This window comes from Pongo abelii, chromosome 20 (assembly GCF_028885655.2).
Source record: "Pongo abelii isolate AG06213 chromosome 20, NHGRI_mPonAbe1-v2.0_pri, whole genome shotgun sequence".
Lineage (NCBI taxonomy): Eukaryota > Metazoa > Chordata > Mammalia > Primates > Hominidae > Pongo > Pongo abelii.
Window position 1 is genome coordinate 39,032,234 of NC_072005.2, and position 25,175 is coordinate 39,057,408.

At 52.2% G+C, this 25,175-nt stretch overlaps 1 protein-coding gene and 1 long non-coding RNA gene across 5 annotated transcripts in view; one reads left to right on the plus strand and one right to left on the minus strand.

Annotated features, from left to right (window-relative positions):
* The window catches only part of CHST8 (carbohydrate sulfotransferase 8), a 153,151-nt gene that overhangs the window by 91,874 nt on the left and 36,102 nt on the right, over positions 1 to 25,175 (plus strand). The window lies entirely within an intron of this gene.
* Positions 16,855 to 23,286, minus strand: LOC129051764 (uncharacterized). 2 transcript variants are annotated; one of them, XR_008516226.2, is made up of 3 exons: positions 23,049 to 23,286; positions 17,278 to 17,482; positions 16,855 to 17,108 (listed from the first exon to the last, which is right to left on the minus strand). It is a non-coding gene; the product is annotated as an uncharacterized LOC129051764 (long non-coding RNA). The 2 variants fall into 2 exon arrangements; XR_008516227.2 differs by having other exon boundaries at positions 23,074 to 23,285.

The window sequence follows — 25,175 nt, forward strand, 5'->3', positions numbered from 1 at the left end:
ATCCTAAGTGAAATAACTCAGAAACAGTCAAATACCACATGTTCTCACTAAGTGGGAGCTAAACAATGGGTACCCATGGACGTATGGGTATGATAGACATTGGAGACTCAAAGGTGGGAGGATAGGTGGGGCACGAGGGAAGAAAAAACCTATTGGGTGCAAAGCACACTATTTGGGTGATGGGTACACTAAAAGCCTGGACTTCACCAGTAATATGGTTTGGCTGTGTCCCCATCCAAATCTCATCTTGAGTTGTAGCTCCCATAATTCCCATGTGTTGTGGGAGGGACCCAGTGGGAGATAATTCAATCATGGGGGCAGTTTCCCCCATACTGTTCCCATGGTAAGTCTCATGAGATCTGATGGTTTGATAAGGGGTTTCCCCTTTTGCTTGGTTCTCATTCTCTCTTGTCTGCTGCCATGTAAGATGTGCCTTTGCTCCTCCTTTGCCTTCTGCCATGATTGCAAGGCCTCCCCAGCCACACAGAACTGTGAGTCCATTAAACCTCTTTTCCTTTGTAAATTACCCAGTCTTGGTTATGTCTTTATCAGCAGTGTGAGAACAGACTAATACAACTACTATGCAATATAGCCATGTAACAAAAGTGCTCTTGTACTCCCTAATATATATATCAAAAAAATTAAGGCCAGGCACAGTGGCTCATGCCTGTGATCCCAGCACTTTAGGAGGCCAAGGCAGGAGGATCACTTGAGCCCAGGAGTTTGAGACAAGCCTGGGTAACAAAGTGAGACTTCATCTCTAAAAATTAAAAAATGTAAAAGTTAGCTGGATGTGGTGGCACGTGCCTTTAGTCCCGGCTATTCCAGAGGCTGAGGCAGGAGGATCGCTTGAACCCAGCAGGTCGAGGTTGCAGTGAGCTATGGTCATACCACTGTACTTCAGCCTGGGCAACAGAGCAGGATCCTGACCCCCCCCCAAAAAAAGAAATTAAAGCCCAGTGTCTAGGCTCCACCCCAGACCAGTCTCTGGGAGAGGGCCCCAAGCATCAGAAGTTTTTGAAACTCCCCAGGTGACCCCATGATGCAAGTAGGTTTGAAAGCCATTAGTTCCGAATTCAGTTTCTCAGGCTTTTACATGAGTACACATCACTTGCCTGTTGAAATGCAGATTCTGATCGGTAGATCTGGGTGGGACCCAGGAATCCGCATTTCTAATCAGGAAGGGTTTCCATTCAGAATCCTATGACTTAAAGTGTGGTCTGTAGACCAATAGGATCAGCAATACCCAGGAGCTTCCTAAAAATGCGGGCTGTCAGGCCTGCCCCTAGATCAACTCAATTAGAATCTGCAATTGATCAAGATTTTCTGGTGCTTTGAATGCATGTTGAAGTTTGAGAAATGCTGGTTTTAGAAGACTTGAATGCCCCAAGCAAGCCTGAGAGATGGAGAATGCTTTCTGGGACCCATCTACGGTCCCAGATGAACACTCTTGGTCAACAGATGACAAAGCCTGGGCTTAGGTCCTTCCAGCTTCTGACAGTTCCTTCCTCCTCTCATTGTCCTCTGTCCTCTGGCTGGGTTGTCCATTCTGGGGAGATAGCCTAGCTGGGTGTGGTCCTCCCTTTGCCCCTCCCCCAATCTTCTCCATCCCCATCCCACCCTGATGTGGGTTTCTGAAGTCCAGGGCCCCAGCACCACCCCAAGTCCTCTGAGCTTGAGCTTAGGCACCAAGTAGCCCTGCCCACCTAGAGGACAGTGCAGCCTACTGACTACATAGTAGTCTCTCCAAACACAGCATCCCCACTTGATATGGTTTTGCTGTGTCTCCACCCAAATCTCATCTTGAATTGTAACTCCCACAATTCCCATATGTCCTGGGAGGGACCCGGTGGGAGGTGATTGAATCATGGGGGTGGGTCTTTCCTGCACTGTTCTCATGATAGTGAATGAGTCTCATGAGATCTGATGGTTTTGAAAAGCGGAATTTCCCGCACAGGCTCTCTCTTCTCTTGTTTGCTGCCATGTGAGCCAAGCCTGTCATCTTCCGCCATGACTGTGAGGCCTCCCCAGCCACATGAAACTGTGAGTCCAATAAACCTCTTTCTTTTGTAAATCGCCCGGTCTCTAGTATGTCTTTATCAGCAGTGTGAAAATGGACAAATACACCCCTGCAGCCCACCCGGAGAGATCCAGCCAGCTCCTCCCTCCACAGACTCCGTCCCAGCACCATGGTGACTGTCACTTCTCCCACCATTCCTGTTCCTCAAGATCACTCCTCCACACAATTGCTCTGTTCATATTTGCCCTGTTGCCCTCTGAACTTCTCCAGACAGGAAAGAACTTTGGCCCTGCCCTTGACCAAGTCACTTTCTCACCCCGTGCCCTGGTCCTCCCCTTCCCCACTCGCCCAGGGCTGCTGTTTGGTCAAGGTCATGGATGTATGTGAATGCCAGAAGCTCCCAATCCCCTCTCTGGCCGTGGCATCACCTGCCTTGTCCTGCTGTCTCCAGCATGATCTCAGCCCCTGCTGGAGCTCAGACCCATGTGGGTAATATGGGGCTCTTGGCTGGGTGGTAGCAGTTTCTCCTGGAAACTGGGGTCAGGGAGAGAAATCAGTGACACAGAGGGCCTGTTTCTGAACAGATAGATAGGATCAGACCTTGAGAGACAACTTGATAGGATAGTAATTTAGGAAATGGAAGGCAGAATTTCCTTGGGCCTGTCAGCTCTGCATCCCAGCATGCTTCTGGTTGCCTTGACAACTCAACAGGTTAAACTTCTTTTCTGGGCATCAGTGTCTGCTCAGGCAGGAGGTGACAGGACCCCTGGAGGTGTGCAGATCTTCAGCAGGCAGATGACTCAGTGCTCAGGCTGACCTTCACGTTGCTGGGCTAGCTGGCCTTGGGTTGTCCCTGGCTGCCGGCATGAGCTTACGATCATGTCCAACCAGCTGCTCCTGCCTCCTATCCCTCCTATTCATCCATCCATTCATCCATCTGTTTATCCAGTAAGCAGTCACTGAGCACCTGCTGTGTGCCTGGCCTCATGCTAGCTTCTCCAGGCAGGTCCATGAGTTCCTGGCCCTCTCTCCAGGTCAAACAGGAATAAGCTGGGAGGTCAGGAAGTCCATAGAGGTTTTGCACCTGGCACATGTGTGGGCCCATTTAGAAAGATACTCTCAACACATGCAATGTTGCAAGCCTGTCACCCAATGTCTACCAGATGCTTCTTATAGATGAGTCATTTGCAAAAACAAAAACAGTTTCTTTTCTTTCACTTAACACTGCAGGGTGGACCTCTTAACCTGTTTCCATGTTGAGACGGATTTTTTTCACCCATTTCAGTGGCTTTACAGTGTTCATTGTAAAGATGCACCATTAGTTTATTTAGCCAGCTCTTTTCTGGTTCATATTTAAACTGTTTCTAGTTTTACGGCTATTCCTGAATTATTTCTGCTTCCTCTGATGTCATCTTTTTATGTTTGCTTCATTTGATGTCTCTTGTGGTGGAGGCTGTCCTCAGATGCTTGGTGAGCCCTAGTTACCCATTCGTAGTTGAGAGTGGAGCACTAAACATCTGATTGGTGTTGTTTTGTTTTTGAGACAGGGTCTTGCTTGGTCACCCAGACTGGAGTACAGTGGCATGATCACGACTCACTGCAGCCTCCACTTCCTAGGCTCAAGCAATCCTCCTACCCCAGCCTTTTCAGTAGCTGGGACTACAGGTGTGTGCCACCATGCCTGGCTAATTTTGTTTCATCTTTGTAGAGACAAGGTCTTACTCTGTTGCCCAGGCTGATCTCGAACTCCTGGGCTGAAGTGATCCTCCTGCCTTGGCCTCTCAAGGTGCTGGAATTACAGATGTGAGCCACCACACCCAGCCACCTGATTTTGTAACCGGAAGGAGGGGGAAGAGCTTTTCTTCAGGGTATTTGGGTGAGGAATCAGCCCTCTTGATTCCAAGGGAGAATCATTAGTTGGCTAGGGTTGCCGTAACAAAGTATTATGGACTAAGTGGCTTAAACAACAGAAATGTGTTTTCTCACAGTCCTAGAGGCCAGGAGTCTGAGAACAAGGCATTGGGCAGTGTCGGTTTCTTCTGGGACCTTTCTCCTGGGTTTGTAGATGGCCATCTTCTCCCTGTGTCTTCCCACGGTTTTCCCTCTGCCCCTGTCTGCATCAGAATTTCCTCTTTATAAGGACACCCGTTCTAGGGATCATTAGGGTCCACTCTAATGACTCCATTTTTGATACTGGTGGGCTGGGGGAGGTCCTCTAACGCCAGTGGGGCCTCAACCACAGCCAGTGTCCAGGCTCTTGACACCCTTGCAAGAAGGAATTCAGAAAATAGTACAAGTATGGGGATTTATTACAAAGTGAAAAGTACATGCTCTGGCTGGGTGAGATGGCTCATGCTTATAATCCCAGCACTTTGGGAGGCCAAGGCAGGCAGATCACCTGAGGTTGGGAGTTCGAGACCAGCCTGACCAATATGGTGAGACCCTGTCTCTACTAAAAATACAAAAATTAGCCGGGTGTGGTGGTGCGTGCCTGTAGTCCCAGCTTCTCAGGAGGCTGAGACAGGAGAATTGCTTGAACCCAGGAGGCAGAGGTTGCAGTGAGCCGAGATCACACCACTGCATTCCAGCCTGGGCAACAGAGCGAGACTCCTTCTCAAAAAAGAAAAAAAAAAAAAGTACATGCTCAAGAAAGGAGTGCCGGCAGACTTAAGAGTCGTGTGGTGGGGTGAGGGGCTGCTACCTTTATGGGTTCATTTAATCCAGGGGTGGAATATTCATGAAAATTCCTGGGAAAAAAGTGGAGATTTCTTAGAACTGTAGTGCCACACGTTTTTACACCAAACATGGGTGGTCTCGGAACTGTCACAGCACTGGTGGGTGAGTGAGTTAGGATATTAATGAGCATGCAGCGAGGTCCTAGGAGAAACCGTGGTCATATCTAGTGCCATGTTGGGCCCAGCTGGTCTTAGCCAGCTTGGTCCACACCCTGTTTTTCAGGGTGTCATGTGAAACTACTGCCTGGAATTTTTATTATCCTGTGGCCACCCTGTATTATTCCTGTCTCGTTTTAACTGAATTACCTCTGCAAAGACTCTATCTGCAGTCACATTCAGAGGTACTGGGGGTTAGGACTTCAAGGTGGATTTGGAGGGGGAATGCAGTTCATTCTATACCAAATGGACTTGCAGTCTCCATCCTGGCCGAAGACCCCCAGTGTGTACAGGACTGGAAGGCAGCCGGGGCTTTGATCACTCTGTCTGAAGCCTCCCAGTTAGTCCTCTGAAAGCAGTGCTCCCTGCTCCTCCTCCCAGCTTGGAGTCCATAGGTTATTTGCAGTTTACTCAGCAGGTACATCTTCCATCTCCTGCCAGGGGTGCAGTAGGGGATAGTTGCCTGGTCACTGGATTTTCTTTTTTTCTTTTTTTTTTTTTAAACAGACTCTTGCTCTGTTGCCCAGGCTGGACTACAGTGGCCCAATCATAGCTCACTGCTGCTTTGAACTCCTGGACTCAAGTGATCCTACCATCTTGGCCCCCCAGAGTGCTGGGATTACAAGTGTGAGCTGCTGTGCACAACTGCCACTAGATTTTTAAGCCCACATTTCACCCCTGCCATCTGCCTGTCCTGGTGCTTCCAAGTCCTGCACCTTGCTGCATTCTGTGGGGCAAGGCAGTCTTCCCCGCACTCCTCTGCAGGCTCAGCTAGCATGTCCCCTTCATCCTGTAGAATCTGGTCCCACCCTCCGTCCCCTTCCCATCTTCCAAAATTGTGTTGCAATCTGGCATCTGCTGCTGTTCCTCTCTAGCTCTGTTCATTACCATGGGCCCCTCTGTTTCATTCCTTCGCTGTCATTATGCTGGGATCTCAGGAGAAAGATGAGCTCAACGTACACATTCAGTCCCTGTGTTTACCCAGAATCCTCCTGGCTTCTCCCCAAGAAGAGGTCAGAGCCGCAGCCTGAGGAGGAAGGCGTTGAGGCAGCTCAGCCAGCATGAGGCTGGCCCTGCTGGATCCAGTGGGGAGAGGTCACGGTCCCCTAGGGCTGAGGAGGGAGAGAGACAGAGCTGGGGGTGGGGCCTGTGCATCTGTCCTTGGAGTCCTGAAGTCTTGAATCTCTGTTGCTACTGAGAGGGAAGGAGGCCTCCAGGTCTTGCTCTGCACTACAGGGGCTTGGGACTTGTTGGAGAGGTGTCTGTTCACTCCAGGGCTTCCACCCGAGACCTGGGCTCCCAGGACTGGATGTGCCCAGCCTCCTCTCCCCCACCGCCCTGCCAGTGATGTCATAGGTGTGACACTCTGCAGCCAAAGACCAGGCAAACCCAGGTGGGCGTCTACCATCTCCAAAATAAAACGTGTTTTCTAAACTGTTGCTGAAGCTGCTAAAATGTTTTGTAAAACATTTACACTTCCCTTGATATAAGGCAAATACCTTCTGTCAGCCATGGGGTGGGCCGGGTGGGGGAGCCCTGGGCTGGGAGGCAGGATCGAGTGGCTCTGGTGTCATTGGCGACAGCCATATATGTTCACTCCTGGTGGAATTTCTCCACTCAAGGTGTCTCTGTCCTTGCTGGGGAGATGGGGACTGGGTCATCAGACACTTCTGTTTTAGGAAGCCTAAGCTCACTGAGGAATTGTTCTAAGGGAAGTGTCTTTGAAGGAGGTGAGGCAGACACGACGTCCAAAGCTGAGGGGATGGGGAGTTGCTGAAAATGAGTGTTCCTTGGAGAGTGGCAACCGTCCCTGGAGGTGGCAGGCGCTGAGAGACAGGACTCGGGGGGACACCTAGGGAGACTGGACTGCAGCCCTAGGGCTGACTTCCCAGCCATCTGACCAGAAGGGATGGAAGGCAGAGATCCCCCAGACACCCCAGGCTGTCTGGGTCCAGGGAGCTTCACAGGGTCCTAGAGAGGGGGATGGGGACCTGGAGCAATTTACTGTGAGTTACAAAAAAAAAAAAAAAAAAAAAAAATCACATGCAGTCGGACCCAAACCATGCACAGTGAGCCTAGCTTCACACTTGAGCATGACGCGTGATACCCACTGTCTCCTCCAGCAGCTCTCTCAAAGGCCAGGGAAGCCAGCCCATCCGTGACCTCTGTGACAGAGCTACTGCTGCAGCCACACACTCAGTGTGTCAGGCACTGGATAGAAATGGAAAGGCTTCAGGCCACACACAAGGCCATGGGGCTCCAGCTTCCCCTCTGGGAGAGCTTCAGCACCACATGTTCTCTCCTAGGCAGCACTGTGGTGTCGGCAGCCCCGCTGTCTGTACACACAGCTCCTCTGCCAGGCTGGAGTCACCCTGTAAGCCCAGAAACTCCCACGGAAGAAGGGCATGGGCAGCTCCTCATACCATGGGGAGGGACAGGAGGGACTGTGTGGGCCTGGTGGTGACATGCACACGTGACATACACCCATACATGTACCACACATACACACCCCATACCCCATACACATGCCACACATACACCACACATACACAGGCCACACACACATACACACTCCCACACACTGCACACACACACACCACACATACATACACATCACACATGCATACACACATACCCCACATACACCACACATGCACCACACATATACTACACATACCCACACTGCACACACATGCACCACACATACACACTGCACACACCACACACACCACATATGCTTGCCACACACACACGGAATGCATGCAGCACACACACTCTGCCCATTGGCCTCCGTCCACCATCCAAAGCTTCTCTGCCAGCCCTGGCATCTGCTTACAGTGGAGGGGCAGCCCTTTTCTTCCTGGGGCTCCCACAGTAAGCTGAGCAGAGCACACTGCTGAGAGCTGGACGTTCTCCCCTCAAGACCATGGGGACACAGGAGGCAGGGAACTGGGCAGGCAGTGGTATGCAGTGTCGGGAGCCTCCAGGGCAGGCGCCCGTTCCCCTATCCTCCTTCCACTATGCAGTTCCTTCCCCTTGCAGGGGTCAGCCTAGCCTGGGAGCTGGGGCCAGTTCAGGGGCTTCCATATCAGTGAGAACCACGTCCATCATTGCGGAAAGCAGAGTGGCCACCAGCACTGGCCCAACGTGGACGCAGGGAGGAGTGGTGCTCAGACCTGGCCCAAGCCAGGGTGGCTACAGTTTGGTCTGACCAGAGATACCCTGGCTGTCTTCAGCTTGCACCTCTGGCCATCCCAGGTTCAGGGCCACTCATTTCAGCTCTGTCTGGTCTGTGGAAATAGGAAATCAAAGTCCATATAATCACAAGGGAATCGTTCATTGGGAGGCAATGGACCCAACCAGAAAGCTAGTGCTCTCGAGGACCCTCTCTGGGGGCCCACGCCCATGCCTGGAAGCCCTATTACAGGGTCCTCGGAGTCAGCATTGGCTCCAGCAGCATGCGTTTGCCTTGACACCAGCAGATGGAGCCCTGAGCCAACTCACAACCCTCCAGTCCCCAGTCCTTCTCCATCTTCTGTCCTCTGAGATCGGGCATCCTCCAGGACAGAGCCCGGGTATCTTCCTGTCTCTGAACACCCACAGTCGCCTTCCCACACTGCATCACCACAGTGTGTGCAGGGCCTAACGCTGCTATGCTAGGTTCTTAACACATGTCTGTTGTGTGATTGGATGGATGGACAGATGGATGCATGGATGGTGAGTAGGAAGATGGATGGATGGATGGGTGGATGGATGAATGGAGGGATGGATGGATAGATAGGTGGATGGACAGATTGATGGAAAGATGGATGGGTGGGTAGGTGAGTGGGCATATGGATGGATGGATGGATGGATGGATGAATAGGCAGATAGATGGATGTGTGGGTGGGTGGGTAGATGGACGGAGGGATGTATGAATGGATAGAGGGATGGCTGGGTAGATGAATGTATGGAGGGAAGGGTGGATGGATAGATGAATGGAAGAACGGACAGATGGATGGAAAGTTGGACAGATGGGTAGGTGAGTGGGCAAATGGATGTAAGTGTGGGCAGATAGGTGATGGAGGGATAGATGTTTGTATAGAGGGATGGATGGATGGATGGATGGAAGGACAGATGGATGGATGGGTGGGTGAGTGGGCAGATGGATGGATGGATGGCTGTTTGGATGGATGGATGCATAGATGGAAAGATGGACAGATAGGTAGTGAGTGGGCATATGGATGGATGGGTGGACAGACTGATGGATGAAACGGATAGATGGATGGATGGATGGATGGATGGATGGATGGATGGATGGATGGATGGATGGATAGATGAATGGATGGATGGACAGATAGATGGGAAGATGGACAGATAGGTGGGTGGGTGGGCAGATGGATGGATGGGTGGGTAGACAGACTGGATGAGCTGAATGAATGGGTGGATGGAAGGTGGGAGGGAAGGAGTGATAGATGAATGGATGGATGGACAGATGGATGGAAAGATGGACAGAAGGGTGGGTGCATGGGCAGATGGATGGATGGGTGGACAGACTGATGAATGAGACGGATGGATGGATGGATGGATGGATGGACGGATGGCTGGATGGACAGACGGATGGGTAGGTACATGTAGTAAAAGAAGGAAATACATGAGGGGAGGCAAAGATTTGTTGGTAGACTGAACCATAGCCCCTGCTGGGGACTAAATTCTCTCAGGAAACAGGTTGAAAGCTTAACATCATCTCCAAAAGCTATTTTCTTGCAGTTCTCACACCAGCATTCCTGTGGTCTTGTCATCAGGCTGCCTCTGGCCCTGTCTTTCTTACCTCTTTGTTCCTTGGTTGCACCCCTTCCCCCTCTTCCCTGGGGCTGGGCATTCTCAATTGGTAACACGAACCTAGAGGGGATGTGAATGGAGATGAGGTTTCTGGGGAGAAACAGCTGTTTCCCACCCTGAGCATAACTCCTGGCCCATCACGAGCCTTGGGAAGCTGGAACAGCCTAGCAGCCACCCCCAGATCCCCCACCCCCTACCTCTCTTTTCTCCCTGCTTTGATGTTCTCCAGTTAGTCCTGGCTCAGCCTCTGCAGCTGCTGATATGAATACACTAAGTGGATCAATAACATGTCAGTCCTTTGCCAGGAGCAAGGGGAAGAGGGGGTCTGCATCTATCAAGTGCCGAGTGACAGCTAATCATTTTTCACCTGGCATTCACCCTTCCAAAGATAAGCCCGGCTCTGCTGGGAACAAGAAGGCAACGTCAGAGGCTCCCCTGCTCCACTTCCTGCAGAGCCCAGGGCACCAGCCTGGCTCACATTTCCACTCCCTATGTGTGATCCTGTGTTAAGTGTGGGGCTCAGTGGGAATGTGTGCACGCCCTGGGTTCATGAGCAAATGTGTCTGTGGGTGGGATTGGATCTTTGTGTGTGCGTGCATGCCTAGAGGCTGAATACCTGTGAGTGTGTGTGTACCTGAGTATTTGTTTGAGAATGTGCATGACTGCGTATGTGTAGATGTCTGGGCACATCCATGCAGATCTCAGTATCCATGTGAGTGTGTGCATGCACAGGCACCTAGGAGCATATGTTTGACCATTTGTGTGCATGTGTGTGTCTACACAAAGGTGTGTGAGGGGCCTGTGTTCATCATCAAGGTGTTGCTGTATATGCCAACATCTGCATCTCCCTTGGTTACCCTTGAGTCCTCTCTCTAGGAGATGGGATTCCCTGCAGGCTGTCCTTCCCTGAGCCATTTCACTGCCACTCCCTGCTCAGCTGGTGCCTAGAAGAGAGGAGTGATGGGTGGAACCCTGTGCTCACCTACCATCCCCCTTCCTACTGGAGAAAGCAGGTGCCTGTAGGAGGAAGGCAGTCTGAGGGAGAAGGCTCCTGGATTGGACAGGAACATTTCAATTGCAAGGGACAGCATCAGGTAGGGCTGTATCTAGGCTTTGCCTCGGCATCGTCAGAACTCAGCTTCTCCATTCCTTGCCTCTGCTTCTCCCCTTGTGGGCTTCAGTCCCAGATAGCCTTTTGCCAAGGGGTGGCCCTGGCATCTCTGGGCCTCCATTGTCACCCCATTGTGTTACCTGATCATCCTCGAGCCAATTCCTTTGGCAGGAGGATCCCATGCCCCTCCTGGTGTGGGTGGTGCCACCTCATCCAAACCACAGGGGCTGAGAGTGGGGAGGAGTGGCTTCCTGTGGCGAAGGGGTGCTGGTGTGGTTGTGAAGGGGGAGGTTAGGTGGACAGAAGCTGAGTGTGGGTACTTTCCTCCTGGTGTGAGGTCTTGTGTCTCAGGCACTAAGGGGCTCAGCCTGCAGGCACTGGGCCTGGCTCCTCGGTGCCCCTGGCCCCACATGGGTGCTGTGCAGTCACTTCCGTGCAGCCACAGGCAGCTGCTCTGGCCTCAAGCTTTAGATGAGCCTAGCCTCCTGACCAGGCTCCACCAGTTACCCCACACCCAGGCCCAGCCCCCTCCTGACACACCCTGCCCCACAGGCAGCATCCATGCCCTGGGTGTGGGGCCTGGGACCTCCATCATCCTCTCACTGTGCAGAAGGGGAAGGTGCTGGGCGAGCCCCCACCCAGGGGTCAGGTGCTGCATTAGGGGCCTCACCTTCCCCAGTGTTCCCTCCACTTTTAGATGAGGATACCCCGGCCCCCATCCGGGCTCTGCCAAGGAGCTGTAAGCAGTTCTGTAAAGTGTAGCTGCGGGGCTGCCGGCGGCAGGTGGGCTGCTCTTCCCAGGCTCCATGAATAATTGAAGCTCCATTAAAATGTGCGTCTGCAGCCTGGAGGACAAGCCCTCCCTCACTGCGAGGGCGCAAGCCTGGACAGTATTGCCTGGGGCCGCATCTGCCTCGGAAGGCCTGGAGAGGCACAAAGACCAGGTCCAGACCTGCCACTCCTGGGCCCTGCCCCTGCCCCTGCCCCCTCTCCTTCCCTGCCTTCCCTTTTCTCCCCATCCTAGCATGTGGCAGGCATAGAGACCAGGCCCTGGAGCTCCCCAGCCAGGTGGCACAGAGAGGCCCGCTCTGGGTGGGTCCCCTGTTGGGCCTGGGGAGGTCCCCAGCTGCTCCACCTCTCCTTGGGCACTGACAGAGCCTGCTCCAAGGGTGAACTGTGGCCCAGAGTGGGGGGCCACACCTGGGCACACCCCAGCCAGGGACCAGGCCGCAGCTGCTCACCAGCAGATCCCTGGAGGAGTGACCCAGGAGATGCTGGGGGTTGGGGAGGGAGTGAGGGCACAGAGCTCCCAGGAGCCATTGGCAGCGCACAGCTGTCATCAGGAGACCAGCACTGTTGTGTGTGCAAGTGCAAGCATAGGTACTGGGGGGCGCTGTTATGAGGGAACATAAGTGTGTGTGCACAGAGTGTGAGGGTGTCTCCAGAGCTGCGTGGCTGCATGTGATTGTGGGGACACAACCGAGTCTCTACGTCTGTTACTCTATGTCTGTGCATCACAAACCTTTGATCAGGCTAAGAGGTCCCCGTGGGGAAGGGCATTTCTCCTTGGCTCCAGACTGATGCCCCTCCCCACACACTCACCCCCCAGGGGCATCCTGTACCTGCTGTTGTGGGCCCCTCCTCGACTCATTCTGAGAGCTGAGCCTCAAGTCCTAATCCAAATCTGAAATTCCTGGTAATGAAATCTGTGAAAGGTGAAAATTAAAAACCCATGGCCACAATCCTCTGGTCCCTGCAGTGGCCCAGGGTCCCTGCTGAGCTTTGCGTGGGGCCTCGAGGCAGCAGTACCAGCCCTTTCCCCACTGCCCTGCCCTGAGCTCAGTGAGCCTTCACTCCCTTGTTAGCAAGAAGGGTGCTTCTCCTGCCTTCACCTTCCTTTGCCCCAAATACGATGCAAGCAGAAAATACTCTTAATGCCTTGGCTCTCCCACCCACTCTGGCCTCCCTAGTCCTCACCACTGAGACTCTGGGGGTCTTGGCACAGAGGTGTGATGAAAGAAGGGTTAGGGGCTGCCAGGGTGAGCCCAGAGAACAGAGCTGGAGGCTTTAGCCTCGGGCAGCCCCTTATCTCTATCCCCATCTTCTATGTTCTCTAATCTGGTCATGGCGGGTGCTTTGGGAAGGATCAGGGCAGAGTGACCTGGGCCAGAGACTGGCCATAGGGTCTAGGTGGCTGGTATTTTGGGCTGAGCTGGACTTGCCCACTGGAGACACTGGGAATGGGGCCGCTCAGGGCTCTCGCCTGGAAGTGGTCCGGTTCCCCTTGGCCCAGAGGGAAGCTTTCAGGATGGGGCATGAAGGTCATTGCCCGCTGCAGCAGGGGCTTCTTGTACCCTCCCTCTTCCTCCTAGAAGAACCGGGGTCTGAGTTGACCCGGTTCTATCCCAAGGCCTTCAGGAACTGGGCAGAAGGCCCTCAGGCCACTGACCTCTTGAGATGACTGTGCTTTGTGGCCAGGAGTGGAAGGTGTGGTGGTAGATGGGGCAGGGGACAGGGCCAGCCAGTCACATACCAGGTCCTAAAGGCCTTGCCATGCTGGGACCTGGTATTGATGTCTTTAAAGGTGAGTATCAGCTGGACACATTGGCTCATGCCTGTAATTCCAGCACTGTGGGAAGCTGAGGTAGGAGGATCACTTTAGCTCAGGAGTTTGAGACCAGCCTGGGCAATATAGCGAGACCCCGTTTCTACCAAAAATACAAAAATTAGCATGATGGCGCATGCCTGTAGTCCCAGTTACTCAGGGGCTGAGGTTGAAAGATGGCTTGAGCTCGAGAGACGGAGGCTGCTGGAAGTCCTGGTTGCACCACTGCCCTCCAGCCTGGGTGACAGAGCAAGACCCTGTCTCAATAATAATAATATTAATAAAAGTGTGAGCATCAGCTGGGAGGTGGGGAGTGAAGGGTGTGGGCACTAGAACTCCCTCTGGGTGGCTCACAGGATGGGGCTGGATCGGTGTCCCAGGAGCAGGGAAAGCCACCCAAATGTCCCACCTCTCGACAGCAATGCTGAACTCCAGACATGGCGAGGACAGGTTTAGATTTGATTCTTCATCCTGACTGCCATAAAGAAGGGGGCTCCCTGGCAAGGGGCTAGGAGACGTGGGCCAGGGGCTGCAAATAAAGGGGCTGAGGGGACAATGCATGCTGGCAACCCAACCCTCAGGGCCATCCCGAGTGCTCAGCCTAAGTGCAGCTGCTCCCACTCCCCCACCCCGACCCGCACCTCTGCCAGCAGTGCTCCCCTCCCAGCTCCTGCCCCTTCTCCTCCTCTGCTTGTATCTCAGTCCCACCCACTTTTCCAAGCCCAGCCCTTCGGTGCCACTTTCCCTGATGCCTGATCCTGAGCCTTCTCCTCCCCTTCCCCGGCCCTTTCTATGCCAAAGATGCACTTCATCCAGAGTCGCCCGGGAGCCACTTCTGGCCACACGTCCTGCTCCCCAGGTGCATCCTGTAGTGGAGATCCTCTCCCACCACTTCCCTTTCTTCAAATGAGGCTCCCTGGCTGATCCTGTGTTCCTGCCAGGAGAAAAACTTGGTACCTCGGGCATCCCCTTCTGGAAATCTTCCATCTTTCAGGCTTAGGACGGACAGGCAGCGCAGGACCACAACTTGTGCTGACCCAGGAAGCTGGACCAGCCTCCCGTGGTGGCTGCAGCACTGCCCAAGGAGTCCCCGTATGTGTGAACCCGTGTCTGTGTGTGTGGAGTGTGTACTTCCGGCCCCTGAAAGCCTGTGGCCACTTGCATTCATGCGCATGAGTGTCCATGTACATGTGTGTGCCCCAGAGTCCCAGAGTGGGCTGTAGTGGAGCCGAGAGTCTGCCGTGGTCAGGCCGTGCTTGGGGCTGGGGCCTCAGTGCTGGATGGGGCTGTGCATCTTGTGCCTGGCTACTTTATTAATGTGTTTTGTGAATTGACTTGGGAGTTCATGTTGGGAATGTGGCCATTTGCTCCCGTTTCCTCCAGGCCCCCCAGGAGGAGGAACACATGTTAAATATTTGCGGTTTTGCTGAGTTAGGTTTTAAAGTTCAGCAGTAATTACCGTGACCAGGTGCCAAGTGGATCTGCTCCCTGGAGAAGGCTCCTGCCGTAGTGGGCTGGTGGCTGCATTCCAGGCCAGCCTCTGTGTGGCGTTTGCACGAACCTGTGTGCCTTGCTTTCTGGTGCCTCTGTTTTTCGGACTCCACTGGCTGCTGGGCCCTTCACTCGGCTGGGTTGTGCATTCTGTGGGTGGGTGCTCTCCTCTGGCCCAGCCCCAGCCCACGCTCCCAAAGAGCAGGCTGAGGGCAGCTGAGACACCAACGTGGGACTTTGGTAAGCGGAGCCTGGGGGCTCCAGCAAGCGCCTTTGCTCCCACGGCAGGTTCACGGCCACACCTGTGGCTGTCCACACACATGCCATCAGAGCAGACAGAACTGTATTTCCAGAGCACATGTTAGTTTTTAAATCCCCCACCCCAGCCAGCCCCATTTCAGACTACTCAGTTACTCTTTCATGTAAATTTCATCCAATCATGTTTTCTTGCACAAATTCAGCATCATTCACACATCCCCGTTGAGTTCACAGTTCTCTCCAGGCTCTGGCCTGGGCGAGTGGTGGCGTCTATGTCCCTGATGTGGTTATATGCAGATGCTGCTTTTGGGGCGGCTCCTGTGGCCAGGGTGGTGCCCTCTGCTTCCTGGGTAGCAGCTGTGTCTCTGCTAGGCTTGACCTAGGACTACACGTCACACCCCTCAACAGTGATGTCTTTCAGGGTTGCTGCCAGATCAAAGGAAGAGGTGGGGGAACACAGTGCCAGCAATGCCAGGCAAAGGAAAAGGGGCACATTCAGCCAAGCCTCAAGTAACCATGCCCTGCAGGCCTCACACAGTCCCGAGAGAGAACCCCGCATGGCCTCTGATATTTGGGTGTGGTTCGATGAGCGTCCCTGAGACAGCCACAGGCACCCAGACCTGCACCTGCCCTCAGCAGACTCCCAGCCCACTGGGAAGAGAGCCACACATGCTCAGAATACAGGTGCTTAGGACGGGGAGGTGCAGGGGAGCCCAGGCCAGGGAAGGGAGAGAGGGAGGCAGACCCCACTTCTTCGAGCTCCCTGGGAGGCCTGTGAGCCCAGGGCAGGAGGAGCTGGGGTCCTCTGGGGAGAAGACGCAACACAAGGCAAGCTTGCCCAGTGAGGGAGACTCAGTCATGAGGACAGAGGTGAGCTCCATAGGGTGCTGCTGCGTTAGTCTAACTTCTGGCCCCGCCCTCTGTGGACCACATCTGAGTCCTGCGGGATGGGCTTGGAATAAGCAAGAAGAGCATCTAGGGCATGTTGAGAAAGACCCTGGCACAGGGAGCTGCTCTGCTGGCTTCTAGCAGGCGTGGGCAGAGAGGAGATGGGCACTCCCCCACTGTGCAACAGGATACCCTGCAATTTAGTAATCCCAAGACCCCCAGGCCTCAGTTTCCAGTAGAACTTAGAGGGAAATCCAGAGAAAGCCCACAGGGAGACAGACTGTCATTAAAGTGCAGCTGGGGCTGCAGTCTCATCTGACGGCTCAATAACTGAGGGAGGATCTGTTTCCAAGCTCAGCCAAGTGGCTACTGGCAGGATTGAGTCCACCTCAGGCTGTTGGCCAGAGAACTCCCTCAGTTCCTTGCCACGTGGGCCTCTCCATAGCACAGTTCATGGCATAGAAGCTGGCTTCTTTCAGTGTGAGCAAGCCGGAGAGGGAAATGAAACGGAAGTCGCAGTGTGTGTATAACAACCTCAGAAGTGACAGCCCATCATTGTAGCTGTAGTCTATGTGTTAGACGCTAGCCTCCAAGTCCAGCCCACTTGGGAAGGGATTGCAAGAGCATGTTGCCAGGTGGTGGGAATTGCTGGCACCATCTTGGAGGCTGCCTGCCGCAGGTGAGGTATGGTTGAGGTGCTTTCATAGGGAAATTGTAACCATCATAGGTCCACTGGCCAATGCATACAGCAAGTCAATACACCCAAACCTGGTTGCAATAGAGAAAGAGATTTAATTGTAGGGTCACCGAACAAGGAAATGGGAAAAAACCTCAAATCCAGCTCCCCAAGGAGTTTGGGGCTGGGGTTTTTAAGGGTTTTGGAGTGGGCTGAAGTATAGAGATTGTCGATTGGTGGAAGAGTGCAGGGTGAAGTGCCGGGGCGGGGAGAGGAAGAACCTGTGTTCTCAGGCTGATCCCCATCTTCTGTGGGGTCTTCAAACTAGTTTTGCTGGAATTCACAGTCTGAAAGAAAAACATCGTATATGATCCTTAAACAAAAGCCTTTTTTTGTTTTTAAGGTTTTGATTTTTTTTTTGTTTTGATTTTAAGGTTGGAGATCCTGTCTATAGGAGCAATGGGGATGCCAATCAATTCTCAAACAGTCTTAGGACCCTCATGTCAGAAGTCTTACCTATAGGAGCACTGGGGGTGTGCATCGTCAAGACCTAGTGCCACGTGACTTTCTGCTACAAGGAAGTGGGCCAAAGTGCAGCCTGATTGATGCTTAATTATAAGTATATTCCTGTCGAGAACCCAGCGTGCAATTCTTGCCAATTCCATGGGGACAGTTTCAAAATGACATGTTCTGCCTTACACTGTAAAAGGGTCACTGGATGCTGTGAAGAAACAGTCAGAGGAGGCAAGTTTGAAGCAGGGAGACCTCTTGGGAGAAACACTTCACTAAAACTAGTTTCTCTCTCTGTACGGTGGATGTAAGGTTAATCATAGAAGCTATCTCAGGCGACATTGTAAGAATTAAATGAGATAATACAGGGACCACGCTAAGCTCATTCTTTGGTCTTTTCCCCTAAGAAAAGAAGTGGCACATAGCCCACTGCCTTTTCGAGAGTCTGGCATATGCTGCCGCCTACTCGAGTTCATTGGATGTGTTACTGGAAAGGAGGCCCAATCCAGACCCCAAGAGAGAGTTATTGGATCTCACGCAAGAAAGAATTCAAGGCAAATTCTTCAAGTGAAAGCAAGTGTATTAGTCAGGGTTTTCTAAAGGGACAGAACTAATAAGATAGATGTATATATGAGGGGGAGTTTATTAAGAAGTATTGACTCACACAATCACAAAGTGAAATTCCACAATAGGCCGTCTGCAAGCTCTGAGGAGCAAGGAAGCCAGTCCGAGTCCCAAAACTTCAAAAGTAGGGAATCCAACAGCGCAGCCTTCAGTCTATGGCTGAAGGCCCCAGAGCCCCTGGCAAACCACTGGTGTGAGTCCAGGAGTCCAAAACCTGAAGAACTTGGAGTCCGATGTTTGAGGGCAGGAAGCATCCAGCACGGAGAAAGATGGAAGCCGGAAGACTCAGCCAGTCAAATTCTTTCACCTTCTTCTGCCTGCTTTATTCTAGCCGCGCTTGCAACTGATTAGATGGTGCCCACCCAGATTGAGGGTGTGTCTGCCTCTCCCAGTCCACTGACTCAAATGTTAAAGTCCTTTGGCAACACCCTCACAGACACACCCAGGAACAATGCTTTGCATCCTTCAATCCAATCATGTTGACACTCAATAGTAATAATCACAGCAAGTTTATTAAGAAAGTAAAGGAATAGAGAATGACTACTCCATAGGTGGAGCAGCAGCTTGGGCTGCTGGACTAAGGATACTTATTGTTACTTTGTGATTATATGCTAAACAGGGGGTGGATTAATCATGAGTTTTCCGAGAAAGGGGTGGGCAATTCCCAGAACTTAGGGTTTCTCCCCTTTTTAGACCATAAAGGGTAAATTCTAGGTGTTGCCATGGCATCTGTAAACTGTCACAGCACTGGTGGGAGTGTTTCTTAGCATGCTAATGCATTATAATTAGCGTATAATGAGCAGTGAGGACAACCGGGGGTCACTTTCATCATCACCGTCTTGGATTTGGTGGGATTTGGCCAGCTTCTTTACCACAGCCTGCTTCATCAGCAAGGTCTTTGTGACCTGTATCTTGTGCCAACCTCCTATGTCATTCTGTGACTTAGAATGCCTAACCTCCTGGGAATGCAGCCCAGTAGGTCTCAGCCTTATTTTACCCAGTGTCTATGACAGATGTGTTTTCGTATATGCAAACAATGTTGAGATGACATTTGCGTTCTTCACAGGAAGCCCAGAGCCTGTGCCCAAGGCTGTGGCCAGATCCTCTGGTTTGCCCAGAGAAGATCTCAGGCAGAGAAAAGGTGTAAGGATGCACTGTTCTCCTTGCTGGCTGCCGGTGACCTCTTTTCCACTCCAGGAAGCTCATGGACTCAGGGAAACAAGAGAGCCTGTCTCAATGGCTCAGTCCACACGGACAGAGATTGAGGTGCAAGGGGAGGGAGTCCCTTAATCCACACGCTGCTCACACTGGGACAGCTGCGCCTCCACTTCAACCCAGCCAGCTCTGCCCTGCATGAGCTTGGCCACATAAGTTCAGCTGCATACCGACTGTGCTCTGTTGCAATGCTGCCTCTTTCTTTTGGGCTCTGAAAAGCCGCCCCCTGAGGCTCATGATTGCCCTTACTTTAAAGATGAGGTCAAGCACATTTGGCCGTCACTCAGGAGATCCTCTTATCTGGTCCTCGTACCAAGAATCGTTGTTCTGCACCAGCTGTTGCAAGGCTTATGCCTAATAAATAAGCCCATGTTCTGTTTTGCCCCCAGCTGGGCTGTACTACATACTGTCCTGACACTGACCACCTGGAGTTAGCACCAGACGCCACAAGTAAAGGACAGAGCCCTCCACAAGACTGACTTTACTTCAGACACTGGCTGCAAGTGGGGTCCCCAGGCCACCTGCACCGCTAGCCAACTGGCTACAGAGTCAGGTGTTCCTATGAATCTGTAGCCAGTTGGCCAGCAGTGTAGGTGCTGGGGCCCCTCCAGTTTGAAAATTTGTTTTAAAGATGCAGAACACAGGCAAGCGCTATACTTAAAATTGCATTTTTATTAGAAAGGATACCCATAGATAGAACAGGGTCTGGGAGGATCCCAAACACAATTTTCTCAGGCTCTGGGCTCCTCGTGAAGAGCCCAAACCTCGTCTCAATCATTATTTGTTCACATGAAGACACATCCAATGAACCGAAGTGGGCAGCAGGACAACACCAGACCCTCAGAAAGGCAGTGGGGCATGTGCATCTTAGAGGAAGAGACAAAGCATGAGCTTAGCTTGATTCCTGTATTATCTTATTTAATTCTCACAAGGTCCCCTAAGGTAGGTTCCATGGTACCTTCTTCATGGAGTCAGGGCATATCACCCTCCCAAGCAGATCAGTGTGTTCAACTGGGAGCTCCTTTGAGCCTCAGTGTCTAGAGTCTTTATTAGGATTGCATTATGAATTGGGGTTTGATTATGAGTAATTAATGATTGATGATTGATTGGCTGCATGACAGAACTCAATCTCCAATCACCCTCCCCTCCTCTCTTCAAGTGGTTGGTCTTTCTGGTGACCAGCCCCTATACTGAAGCTCTCTAGGAGCCCACCAGGACCCGTCTCATTGGCATAATAAGACATGCCTATCGCTGTGGAAATTCCAAGGGTTTTTGAAGCACTGTGTCTGGAACCAAGAGACAAAGACCAGATATATTCTTTTTTTTTTTTTTTTTTGAGATGGAGTCTCGCTCTGTTGCCCAGGCTGGAGTGCAATGACATGATCTTGGCTCACTGAAACCTCCACCTCCCGGGTTCAAGCAATTCTCCTGCAACAGCCTCCTGGGTAGCTAAGATTACAGGCCCCCGCAACCATGCCCGGCTAATTTTTTGTACTTTTAGCAGAGATGGGGTTTCATCATGTTGGCCAGGCTGGTCTTGAACTCCTGAACTCAGGTAATCTATCCGCCTTGGCCTCCCAAAGTGCTGAGATTACAGGCGTGAGCCACAATGCCTGGCCCAGATATACTCTTGATACCACAGCCCATTACCAAGTGAATACAGCCTTGTGAAGTGCAACTTTCAAACTTACTTTGGGATCCATTTTATTATCTCTTTACTAGTTGTTCTTGCATCTGTCAGTTCCATTCTGATTTATGCCCTCATTTCTTGTATGGCATCCTAAACCCCCTCTCTGCATAAGTTGGGATGTAACAGATAGATTATTGCGGGCCCTTCCTTCAGCTCTGAAAGAACATGCAACATAAGAGCCAGAACTTCCTACATAGGAGCCACTGCTAGCCTCTAGGAGCCACAGCCAGCCTCTAGGAGCACTTTCTCAAGGGCCCACACACCACCATAACTGCAGCCTGCTGCAGAGAGCTCTACAAACTTCCGTCATTGATCTGTGATCTATGAGGCAAGCCTCCTCTCTCTGTGAGCAGACAGCGGTGTTAGAGGTGTATAAACCAGAGCAACTCCATCTTGACTAGGGCCTGGGAAAAAAGAGGCTGAGACCTACTGGGCTGCATTCCCAGACGGTTAAGGCATTCTAAGTCACAGGATAAGATAGAAGGTTGGCACAAGATACAGGTAATAAAGACCTTGCTGATAAAACAGGTTGCAGTAAGGAAGCCGGCTAAAACCCACCAAAACCAATGGCCATGAGAGTGACCTCTGGTGGTCCTCACTGCTACACTCCCACCAGCGCCATGACAGTTCACAAATGCCATGGCAACGTCAAGAAATTACCCTATATAGTCTAAAAAGAGGAGGCATGAATAATCCACCTCTTGTTTAGCATATCATCAAGAAATAACCATAAAAATGGGCAATGAAGAATGGAGTAGCCATTCTTCATTCCTTTACTTCTTAATAAACTTGCTTTCACTTTACTCTATGAACTCTCCCTGAATTATTTCTTGTGCAAGATCCAAGAACCCTCTCTGGGGGTCTGGATCGGGACCCCTTCCCTATAACAGCAGTGGGGACCCACACTGTGTGACACAGTGGTGCTGTCCCCCAGGTGGGGTGAATATGAAGGGATGGGGTGGCAGCTCACTGGGCCAGCCCCCAGCCCCCAGGAGAATGCCCTGCCATCGTCGTCCCAACTGCAGGAGCTCAGGGAGAGGAGAGGAAGGAGAGAGAGCACTTCCTCAGTGCCCAGGCCAGGAGGAGCTTCATGAGTGGGGTCTGTTGGGAGTGAGGACCCACCTTCCCGATCCCAGAGCTGCCCGCTCCCACCGGGCCCAGCATACCACCCTGGGAGCACTGACTTCCCCCAGGGACCTTCCTGACATGGGGACAGGGAAAGACACTACAGAGTGAGTTGGGGGTGAGGTTCTGTTGACAACCAAGTCTCCTACACAGCTTGGTCCCTGAAACATCCCCTGACCCCAGCATCAAGCTGAACAGAGGGTAAACGGGATCTCTGTGTGAGGGTCCTCCATGCCATGGCCTGGGCAAAGCCAGAAGCTGCATCAAATGTCAGATAGGGAAGTCCCGGCCCAGGGAAGAAGGAGGTTTTAAAAAAGGCTTGTGTTTGTTGGCAAGCAGCAGTGCCAGGCCTGGCTTTTGATCAAAACATCCTAGCTGTTGGCAGAGACAAAGGCAATCCCTGGAAACAGCCTGGCTGGGGAGAGATGGAAGAGAGGGCAGGGTTGGGTGGTGGGGGGTCAGCTCTGGCCCCTCCCCAGCTGGCTCATAGCTCCCACCCTCAGGGCCCGACCTTGCTCCTCCATGGGAGGGAGGTGGCACTTGGAGAAAAGGCTTAAAATGCCTCACAGGCAGAGTTAGCAATCAGGTTTCAGGAGGAAACTCACAGATTGATGGGGAAGCTGTCAAATGCACCCCAGGCAGCAGGAGAGTGTGAATGGGACTGGGAACCATGTCTGCCTCCAGCCAGGCTGCCCCCTTCTCCCGACTGCCCACTGCAAGGGCAGTCAGAGGGTCTTAGGTTCTGACACACAGACACACACACACTCTTCACTCTCCACTGCAGCCATACAAAATCACATTCTTGACTGGGCATGGTGGCTCACGCCTGTAATCCCAGCACTTTGGGAGCCCAAGGTGGGCAGATCACCTGAGGTCAGAAGTTCAAGACCAGCCTGACCAACATGGTGAAACGCTGTGTCCACTGAAAATACAAAAATTAGCCGGGCGTGCTGGTGCACACCTGTAATCCCAGCTACTTGAGAGGCTGAGGCAGGAGAATCATTTTGAACCCGGAGGGTAGAGGTTGCAGTGAGCCGAGATCGCGCCACTGCCTGGGGGACAGAGCGAGACTCCGTCTCAAAGAAAAACAGAAACAAAAACAAACCAAAATCACGTTCCCCACCTTTTACCAGAAGACTTGCTCACACCTGTAAATGGAGTGTGCCTCCTCTCCACCTGTTTCTAATTAAGGATGTGTATTTTCTAAGGCATCACCCACCACCTGGCAATGTCCTTACAAAAGAGACTGCTCCCTGCTGCAGGCCAGGGATGGCTTTAGCCCAACGATGCTAAGAATCCATGGTGACAGAGACAGACATGGGGTGGGGATCCCAGGCCCAGCCTGCCCTTGGAAGCACCTCTTGCCTCACTATGATGTCATAGACCCTCAGCCTGGGGACAGTCTCAGGATGCTGTTGAACTGAGACTTGGACTGAGAAAGGAGGCCAGGGGATAGACTGGAGGGTGCTTCCGAGTTGAGGTGTTGTCCTGAAGGTCAACAGTGAAGGACTAGCCAGGAACTGATCACGCCAGATTCTATACCAGCCTGAAGCCCACCTGGGCTCTCCCGGATGCTACTAATCAGGATGAAGGGTAGGGTTGCTTGCTGCAGGCATTTAGAAGGCTCCCCAGCTAACCGCTCCCAGGCCTGCCTCCCTGCGGATGATTTGCACCAGGCTGTTTTGTCAGCCTAGCACTGCCTTCCCCGGGGAATGGTGAACTCACTTTTGCAGAGAAGGGATCCCTCAGAGGGCCCTTCCGAGGCACTCTGCGGTGTCTGCTCAAGCTCAGACAAGATGCATAGCCTGGTGCCTGCCAGGCCAACTAGGGTGACCACTTATCCAGCAGATAAGTGTGTGTGAGCAGCTCTGGGGACACAGGGCAATAAGGGGGGGGTCTCATGTGTCAGGGGCAGCCAGGAAATGTTCTGTTTAGATGCCCTTTCTGTTCCTGAGATTTTCTAGCACCAGCAGACAGCATGGCCACCACCCCTCTCTCCCTACCCCATACTGCAGATGTTGGGAGTCTGTGGCCATGTAGGATGCAGCCCACAGCTTTGTCCCCAACATTCATGAAGGAATGCGTGGTGTGTCACTGCCATTCTGAGATAGAAGTTCGGCAGGACTAGTTTCCCAAGACCCTGATGAAAAAACAGGATGCAGTAGAGAAGCTGGCCAAAACCCGCGAAAACCAAAGGTGGTGATGGAAGCAACCTCCAGTTACCCTTACTGCTCCTAAGATGCTAATTATAATACATTAGCATGCTAAAAGACATACCCACCAGCGCCATGACAGTTTACAGATGCCATGGCAACTCCCGGAAGTTATCCTATATGGTTTAAAAAAGGGAGGGACCCTCAGTTCCAGGAACTCCCAGCTCCTTTCCAGAAAAACTCATTAATAATCCACCCCTTATTTAGCATATAGTAAAAAATAACCATAAAAATAGTCAATTAGCAGCCCTAAGGGCTTCTCTTCCTATGGAATAGCCACTTTTTATTCCTTTGCTGTCTTAATAAACTTGTTTTCACTTTGCTGTGTCAGCTCACTCTTGAATTCTTTCCTGCACAAAGCCAAGAACCCACTTGGCCTTCTGGGCTGATCCCCAGTTTTGGGGTTTGCCCTGCGACAATTCCATCCCCAGGTTCAGGGCCACTGAGACATGCATTTGGAACTGTCCCTAGCACTGGATATTGGCTGCCTTGGTGACCAGGGCTAAGGGTTCACTGTGGCCATAATTAAAGCTGGGACAAATGGCTATTAGGTCCTAATTGTCAGCTTTTCCAAACCTGGAAAAAAGCCATGGGACAGAATTCCCAGAAGGGAATTGTCCCCACGGACTACTGGGGACCCTTCTCAAGGCTGTGGGCATCTGTTTGCAGAACTGTGTCATGGAAGCCACATGCCATACTAAGTTTGAAGTCTGAGCCAGGCTCTCCTCTAAAGCATGGCTGTCCTCCTAGGTCCTCCTAGGATGGGCATCCTGGCCACCCCTTCCTTTGAGCTCCCCCCAGCCTTCTCCAGTGTGTTTTCTGCCCAGCTAATGCCCCTCGCCTAACCCTGGACTTCTCACTCTCCTCCAACCCCGTTGCCTCTGCATTTGATAGCCACGTACCTGGCCCCCAGGCTGTGACTCACTGTTATCTCCAAGCCCTAGAGAATTTTCTCCTGTCATCTTCAGCCACAAGTGGTTGCAGTTTTCATTGCAGTTTTCATTATCATAAGACCAAAAAAAAAAAAAACCGTAGCT